This window comes from Equus caballus, chromosome 6, assembly GCF_041296265.1.
Source record: "Equus caballus isolate H_3958 breed thoroughbred chromosome 6, TB-T2T, whole genome shotgun sequence".
NCBI lineage: Eukaryota > Metazoa > Chordata > Mammalia > Perissodactyla > Equidae > Equus > Equus caballus.
The window spans coordinates 90,258,234-90,267,937 of NC_091689.1; the positions used below are offsets into that span (position 1 = coordinate 90,258,234).

The 9,704-nt window shown below is 36.8% G+C and overlaps 1 pseudogene; it reads right to left on the bottom strand.

The window, feature by feature from the left end:
• Nucleotides 1-1,219: 1,219 nt before the first annotated feature.
• Nucleotides 1,220-3,781, bottom strand: LOC100055072 (ethanolamine-phosphate phospho-lyase pseudogene; annotated as a pseudogene).
• Between the last annotated feature and the right edge of the window lie 5,923 nt (nucleotides 3,782-9,704).

Below are 9,704 nucleotides of genomic sequence, written 5' to 3' on the forward strand. Positions count from 1 at the left end.
TGTCCCGTCTTTGTCCAGCTCTGGTCCATGGACTCTTTGTATCAGGATCACGGATGATGCTGAGTAAAATCCAAATTCCTGGGCTCTACTCCTAGACTTACTGAATCAGAAGCTCTGGAACTAGGAACACACTGCTATTTTTTTAAAGTGGTCATCCCTAGGGACTCACATACATGAATCTTGGCTCAAACAAGCAACTTCCTCAGCCTCTCCTAATTTTGATGAACTAATCTGAGCTTATCCATAGTTCTTAAATGAGGAAGGAAACCTTTAAGACAAAGTAAGGCACAACCTATGTTATCTAGTTGAACTATTGTTACGTTTATTGTTATGAACACTACTGCTTAAAATCCTTGAATGTTATCTTCTTGTTTTTGTGAAAAGGAATAAAATCCACACGACAATCTAGCCCCAACGCATCTCTTCACCCACATCTCTAGCATCAAGACCCTCTCACTCTCTGAGCTCTGGCGCATCGGTTACTTGTCAGTTGACTGAATGTGCCACACTTCCTCCTAACTCTGGGCCTCTGGAGATGCTAGTCTCACTTCCTGCAACACTTTCTCTCTACTCTCTGGAAACACCAGTCAAATGCCATTTCCTCAAAGTTACCCTAACACACTTCCCCCAAATAAATCCAGCATCCTTAATTATGTAGTCTTATGATACTATCACTATTTACATTTGGTAAAGCATTTTTCATAATCTTAGTTTTATACTTGTCTGAGTCTATGAATAGTGTGTATTGTCTATGTTTGACTTCACATTCTCAGGTTAGATACTATGCTTGGGTTTGGAAACCACTGACAACTAATAGGTGATTAAAAAATATAAGAGACTGAAGTGCTTTTTGATTTGTCAGGATTTTTGGTTTGTTAGTTTGTCCTAAATCAAGGAACCAAATAGACTCTCATGTTAATTTTTTTGTTTACATATTTTCTTTTATTACAGTCTATTAAATCATTATAAGATTCATATTTGAAGGCACTAACTCTCCAAGATTAATGAACCTATTGTAATTTCCTCTCTAATTTCAAACATTAAAACATGAGAAGAAAAACTGCCAAGTTAACATTAAACTTGAAGCTTAATTTTACAGAATAAATTCAGTACTTTCAGAAATCCCAGGTAAGGAATGAACAGGCTAGAGGTTGAACTAATAATCTCGATGTGGTTTGATCATCACTTGATTTGCTCTTGTTACTCTTTTATCTTTCTATTTACAAATCTAAATGGAATGGAAATTCTACTTTCAGATGGTGCAGCAGAGCTGTTGACAGAAGAGACACACTCACTCATTCGCTGTAACTCTGGACATTTATCTTGCTTTAAAGTGCTAATCTTTCATGCCTTGAGCCTCTTACTGAGCAGTGAATGTTCATCTGTGCACAATCCATTTCTCTTCCCACTGAGATTTTCTTGGAGTCAGTGGTGCTGTCACTGAGCAATTCTGGATGTGCTTCGTTAGGTCACTTTGTTCTTCATGGAGTATTCTCAGCCTCCATGCAGAGTCTTTCAGTTGTGCCTTCTTCTAAAACTGTTAAAGTCCTATCAAGTTGGTCCACCACAAATTTTGCATCTTGTTCAGTAAAGGGCATAGGTGGTTTTATTTTAAGCACAGTTCTGTGAGGTCCATCAGGACTTCTTTCATCTTGGAGACAATGTGTTGAGTTTCAGCTCTGGCAGGAGTCCTTTTCGGATGGTTCTTAACTAAGTCAATTCTGATAAAAAGGCCAACACCCCTGTTATCGCCTATCAAAATGTGTTTAGCCTTCTGTTTATTCAGCTACTCAGTAGATAATTTCCTACACTTGTGACATATCCTTGATGGTCTTCATTTTCAATTATATCCAGGATGATCAAACCAACAGCATAAGATACTGGATTTCCTCCATACAGCATTGAAATACTTCGTCCCAGAGAAGCGCAGCCTTCTTCAATTTCTCTAGCTGTTACCATGATGGCATTGGCTGGCCGTTGCCCACTGGGTTTCTCATTGCAACAATGTCCAGAACAAAGTCTCAGCCACGTATTTGGAAGCTTCAGAAATGTTTCTCAGCTCAGCCAAAGCCTCACCTTAATTTTTAGTTAATTAAAATTTAGAGCATGACAAACTTAATTATTCTAATTTTTCATCCTTTTATAAAATAAAAGAGCATAGCTTTGTGTTAGTAATGGTCAGTTAGGAAACACACAGCTATTTTAGGTATAGAAGACAGGAGTTCAATTATTTTGAATTAGGGACCTAAATTTGAGAAAGGTAAAAATCAAAAAAAAATTGCCAGAGGAAAAAGATATAAACATAAGTCACAGGTATCCAAATATAAGATATAATATTCAATATGCAAGGAACAGTTACACATAATATTTTCAAATACACAAACACACACACATAAACATATCTACTCAGCAATAAGTGACAATAACATTAGAAACTTTTAACTTTTCAAAAATCAATAATGCTTTTCAAAGGTAATTTACAAATATGTCAAAAAGTACAGAGAATTAAAAATATGTTTGTGATAAAAGGAAACTCTGTTACTCGGGTACAAGACTAACTAGGATTTAGCAGAGAGAAAACTCAAATTCTACTTACTCGTTTTTTTGTTTGCATATCGTATGTTTAACAGTCTGCAGCAAAGGAGTCACAAGCCTTTTTTTTCCCTTGTGAATAAACCTACCATATTTAGCCAACTTTGTAGAATTTTAAGTATATTTCATTGCTTTTATCTAACTCATTATTTGCACTTATTATAAACTCAAGCACACAAAAATTCATTTTATTCATACCTTCTACACATTATCCATCTTCAAGTATATTTCATCATTTGCTTTCATATTTTGTTACAACCAGACTCTTCTTTCTTTAAAACAAAATAGTCCCTTTTCATCTCTCTTCTTTTTGTAGATAAACAATAAATAGCCATTACTCTGCACATATGCCCTGTACCTTATACACATTTTTACATTTCTTCAAAATAAACAGGTGTGTAACACGATTCAATGCCTTTATATGTCCTCTTATGTTTGTTTGTTTGGTTATTTTTTGAGGAAGATTAGCCTTGAGCTAACATCTGCCACCAATCCTTCTCTTTTTGCTGAGGAAGACTGGCCCTGAGCTAACATCTGTGCCCATCTTCCTCTACTTTATATGTGGGACGCCTACCACAGCATGGCTTGCCAAGCGGTGCCATGTCCACACCTGGGATCTGAACTCGGGGCTGCAGAAGTGGAACATGCAAACTTAACTGCTGTGCCACCAGACCGGCCCCCTTTATATGTCCTCTTTAGCTGAAGGCTACTTTATAATGTATTACATATGAGCACAGATTATATTTTCCATGAATGTAATTTATAAATTAATTTTAGTTTAAGGTCTTACAGCTACCAAGCTGTAATTGCTTCAAATTACCACTGAAATTTACATATCTGTCCTCATCCTTATGGGTTGAACAAGGTAAGAATTTTATAAGAATGAACTCCTTAAAAGACATCCTTTATTACAATTTCTCTTATAAGAACACAATTTTTGTTGTTTATAAACAATTTTTAGAAATGGTATATTTTGCTTCATCCATAAAGTCAATATGAAAATTTAGAATTCATATCATGATAAAACAATAGTCTTTTTTTATGAGAGTTTTTAAGATGTACTCTCAGCAATTTTCAAATGTAAAATACCGTATTGTTGTGAACTATAGACAGCATGCTGTACGTCACATCCCCAGAACATATTCATCCTGTCACTGGAAGTTTGTGCCCTTTGACCACCTTCACGCATTCCTTCCACCTCCCACCCCTACCCCTGGCAGTCACCAATCTGCTCTCTGTTTCCCGGAGATTGGTTTGTTTAGATTCCACATATAAGTGAGATCATATGGTATTAGTGTTTCTGTGTTTGGGTTATTTCACTTAGCATAATGCCCTCAAGGTTCATCTATGTTGTAGCAAATGGCAAGATTTCCCTCTCTTTCATGGCTAAATAGTATACACCATGATTTCTTTATCTATTCGTCCATCGATGGACACAGGTTATATCAATCTCTTGGCTATTACAAGTAAAGCTGCAATGAACATGGGGGTGCAGACGTGTCTTTGAGACAGTGATTTAATTTCCTTCATATATATACCCAGAAGTGGGATTTCTGGATCAGATGGTTGTTCTACTTTTAAATTTTTGAAGAACCTCTATACTGTTTTCCATAGTGGCTGTACCAATTTACATTCTCACCAACAGTGTACAAGGGCTCCCTTTTCTCCACATGTGTACCAGCACTTCTTTTTTCTTGTCTTTTTGATAAAAGCCACTGTAACAAGTGTGAGGTGATATCTCATTGTGGTTTTGATTTGCATTTCCCTGACGAATGATGCTGTGCACCTTTTCATGTATCTGTTGGCCATTTGAATATCCTTGGAAAAACATCTGTTCAGATTCCTTGCCCATTTTTAAATCAAGTTTTCTGATTTTTTGCTATTGATAATAATGACATTTTTTACAGAAACAAAAAATAATTCTAAAATTTGTATAGTAGCATAAAAGACCCCAAATAGCCAAAGCAATCCTGAGAAAGAGGAATAAAGCTGAAGACATTACCCTTCCCGATTTCGAACTACAATGCAAGCTAAAATAATAATAATAAAAAGTATGGTACAGGCATAAAAACAGACACATAGACCAGTGGAACAGAACTGTGGGATCCCAGAAATAAACCCGAACGTATATGGTCAACTTGTCGTTGATTTTGATTTGACTAGGAGACTGAGGATACTCAACAGAGAAAATGCAGTCTATTCAATAAAGGGTGTGGGGAAAACTGGATCTTCACATGCAAAGGAATGAAACTGGACCCACGTCTTACACCACTCACAAAAATTTCCTTGAAATGGATTAAAGACTTAAATGTAACACAGGAAGCCATAAAACTCCTATAAGGAAATAAAAGGAACATCTCCTTGACACTGGTCTTGGTAACGACTTCATGGATATGACAACACAAGCAAAGGCAACAAAAGCAAAGCTAAACAAGTGGGATGAGCTAACAAGCTTGTGCACAGCGATGGAAATGATTAACAAAATGAAAAGACAACCTACAGAACGGGAGAAAATATTTGTACATCACATGTCTGATAAGAGGTTAACATCTAAAATATATAAGGAACTCATACAATTCTTACTGATATACAAAGTAAAATATTGTTTACACTGTGATAAAATTAGGAAGAAGACATAAGAGTTGTTTTAAAACCAACATTAGTAACTTTAATTTTTAAAAAGAATCTTCTATTTATCAGAAAGATTAAATTAACTTCTTAAATACAAATTATAAACCCCTGTATTCACAAATTGGATTTTAAAAGACTCATTAAACTATGTTTAAAAGTTCTGAGTATCACACTTTTCTTCTTAGTTTTAACCAAACCAAGGCTATTAGCTGAATTCACTGAATTTTCGAATTAGTTTTTACAGAAAAAATAAAATTACTGTCTTACCTTTTACGGAGCTATTGTGGGGAGAAAAACAGTTTTCTTTAGAAGAGTCAAAACATTTAAAGCATTGAAAGTTAATCATTTTTTTAATTTCTTGAATTTTAAATTTATAAAATCCTAACTATGTATCAATTAGAGCCTGAGCTCCAAAAGACTGTAAAAGACCTTGAAACCCAACTCACTAAATGCTCGTTCTATGGAGCCTCTCAGATGAACAACTGTGTTCACATCCAAACTTCCTCTGTCACTGCAATTCCAAACTGCCCTTGGTGAAATCATGCCAGTTGGAGAGATTTGCATATGAGTTAGGATTGTAACGTGAGATACAGAGGAAGCAGGTTTTCAGTCTGGAGGGAAGACAGATTTAAGAAACTCCAGAGAACTGCAATAGTCAGTAAGGATTATAGCTGTGAAATCACGTGTCTTAAGAATCCGGTCAAGGGCTAGTCGTCACCAAAGACTAGTGGCCCAAAAGCCGCCAGCCTTGGCAGAGGAAATTAAAATATTCTCAGGAACAGAAAGACAATACTGAGGAATGTCCTTATAAAATTTTGAAAAGGTGAAGTGACGTATCATTTGGCCAAAGGACACTGGTGTGACACGATGTTTTGAAACTGTCAGCTTCTAATCAATTTGAGAGGCCAATTTTTCTGACCTCTCTCTGTCTCTTGCCCTTTGAACTTTATTTTATAAACCAGGGGTCAGCAAACTGCAGCCAGCAGGCTAAATGCAGACCAACATTTGTTTGTGTAAATAAAGTTTTATTGGAACACAGCCTTGTCCATTCTTCACATATTGTTATGGTTGTTTTCAGCTACAATACAGATTTGAGTCGTTGCAGCAAAGACTGGCTCACAGAGACTAAAACACTTACTATCTGGCCTTTCACAGGAAGATTCTTGCTGAACCTTGTTAGAGACATAAAGCCTAATAGCCAATGGACAGGTAGAGAGGATGGTTAGTGGCAAATGAATGCTCTGGAAGATACCACAAAGGAAAATGTGTACAAATTTGACCAACGACCAAGAAGTCTGGAGTACTCTTTTCTCGGGACAGAGAAGAAAAACCTAATACTGGGGACTCTATGAAATAATTGGAGCTCAGATTAAGCACAGAACTTTCTTCTTACTCATGGGCAGGGTGGCTCAGCAGGGGAAAACTCTAGCTACCTCAGATGTGCACCCTATTGCAGAGCTGAGCTTCCCATCAGCGTCAGTGAGGGATTTGGCCAAATCTTGCTGAGGACTCTGCTTGCTAAGCTTCACCAGTTTAAGACGTTCAGGGACACGCTGGTGTCAGGTTTATTAGGTTGCTACAGCAAAAGAAAATGCAAACCATGAGGAACCATGAAGATTCTCAAAATAGGGAGTCAGGAAAGTTTATTTATAATATTCTGGGTGCTGGAGGTACACATAGGATAGTGTTCACAGGGACTGAATGGATTTTGTCAAATAGGTAACTGCTGAAAGATCAGTGGTCTTTCCTTTAAAGTATATGCCTCTATAGAGTCACTGTTAGGTCAGTTGGTCTGTGTTTTAGCTTGGAACATATATGTCTGAACAAACCAATGTTACAGGAGTTTGAGCTTAGATGGTTTATCTTGCACGTCATGTTTTCCTACAGTTTGTCTGTTTTGTGAGACTTAATGCAGTTTTGAAAATATGGTTTCTGTTTCAAGTTTCAGTACAAGAACATGCATTGGAATAATAAACACCACATTCAGGTTGTGGTCAGAAGATGCGATTGAGGATGAGTACAGCTTCTATTTGCACTTTTCTTAAATTGGGAACAGCTTAATTTATATTTTTTTTATAAGATGTCACCTCCTCCCTTAGCCTATGAACAACCACTGTTAAGAGTTATGATTTAAGTTTGGCGTCACCAAACACTAAATGCTCTGGCCCAGATCTCTCCGTCCTTCTTCCTTCTGACATGTTCAGCTTTATCCCACTACTTTCTGCTTTCAACTCAGGAGAACTCTCAATGTTCCTTTTAGCCTGTCGCCTCTAGAAGCACAGGTCTCCCTGCGCATGTCCTACGTTTCAGACTATAGACCATGAGCTTACAATACTTTTCCACATGAGCACTTCTTATACCCTAATTGCTTTATTTTTTCTATAGCCCATATCATCATCTGACATAACATGTATTTCACTTGTTTGTTTCCTTAAGAGTTAGTGCCCTCTGTTGTGGTAGGCAGATTCTAAAGATGCCCTCTTCCCAAGATTTCTGTCTGCTGGTTACTTAATCAAACACTAATATAGTTACTGCTGTTGAAGGGATTTTGCAGATGTAATAAAATTCCCAAACAATTGACCTTAAGATGACAGAGATTATCCATCCACCAGGTGGAATTGGCTCAATCAGACAAGCCCTTTAAAAGCAGAGTTTCCTCTGGCTGGTAGCAAAGAGGAAAGACAGAGATCTTCAAATTAAGAGAAGAATTTGATGTGCCGTTGCTGGTTTTGGGGATGGAATAGATCATGTGCAAGAAGCAGCCACATTCAAGGAGATAAGAATGGTCCTCGGTTGACAGCCAAGGAGGAAACAAGGCCCTCAGTCGTACAACTGCAGGGAAATGAACTCTGCTAACAAGAGGAATGATCTCAGAAGCAGATTCTCTCCCAGGGACTCCAGATAAGAGCCTAGTGCTGCTGACACCGTTTTCATCCTTGTGAGAACCTAAGCAGAGGACCCAGCCAACACCAGTCAGACTTCCAACCTACAAAACTGAGAAAATAAATGGGTGATATTTTCAGTGGTTATGAGAGTAGAGATATCTTTCCCCATTTTGTTCACTATTATATCCTTAGTGCCTAGAACTGTGCCTGACACATAAGAGATTTTTCAGAAATAATTCCAATTAACCTGATAAACTAAACACTATGAATAGTTTAAGACTGTTTTAGACCTGTAGACTCGCTCTCAATATTTCACTGTAAATGCAGTTGAGTAAAGGATTAAGGGTTAAAAGCTTGAAGAGGCCCTCTAAAAATCTTACATGATCTCTGATAAAATTTTATTAAAATTATGAAAGACATCAGTGATGCACTTACAAGTGTTTAAATCTTTTTTAAAAGATGAATTGATTACTAGACACTGAATACTTAATTTAATGCATGTTTTAGTGCACTTTATGTGACACAAATTAATTTGCAATAGAGGCAAGAAACCTATCTCTAAGGTAATTAGTCATGGTCAAGTCTTAATTATCTTCTTAAATAGGAAAACAACAGGCTTATAAAGATATCTATTATGGTATTCTTGAGTGGTACTCTCTCTTATTTGTTAATAACTCTTTCCACTAAAATAAAACATTCTATGATATAAATTTTAACACAAGGACTTTGAAGTAATGGTATCCATTTTTGAACACCTGCAACCTTTCAGGCTCTCTCCGTTTCTTCTAATCACACAGCAAGGTGATTTTATCTCTATTTTATACATGAGGAATGTGAGCCTCAGAGATATTAAGTAACCAAGTCAAGGTCAGAAAAATTGCATTGGTGAACTCAGAATCCAGCACAGGTGGCTGCATAACTGAAATTCCACATTTGTCCTGTGGCACTGTGTCAATCAGTGATGTTTTGTTTATTAAATGCATCCAAAGTTATTATGAATATGCGTGAATGTACATCTGTGTCTGAATATTTGCGCAGTGTTTGTACAGATTTATTGCATATGAACAAGATAAGATCACCATTTTCTGAGACAACAATTTGATCCTGGAAACTTTGTCAGAAGGACTGGGTTGTGTGAAATTTTGCCATGAAGGCAATAGTTAAATTTGCAAAAATAAGTGCAAAAGTGAGTTGACTTTGATATACAGAAAAAGAAAAAACTTTAAAGTGACCAATTATCAATTAATTGACATTTCTCCTTCTTTCTTTCTTTCAATGCACATTCATTGAGAGAACACCAGGTGCTTGGCATTGTACTCAAGGCTAAACTCAACATGAGATTTGTTCTGGGTGTTTTGGGAGCTTTGAGAGAGGGATTTGAGGTGATAAATTGACAGAGAGCTGACGCTGAGAGGTGAGTCATCAATTTAAAGGGAAAAAGAGAGCAAAAGTGTGGGAATATTCCAGACTGAGAGAAATCAAGTTAAAAGGACAGAAAATGAAGAAGAGCTTCCTTTTATTGAGGAAATGAGAGAAGTGCGCTGTTGTTGGATAATAATGAGTCCACCGGAGGGGAAATGAGCACATGGAGAGAGA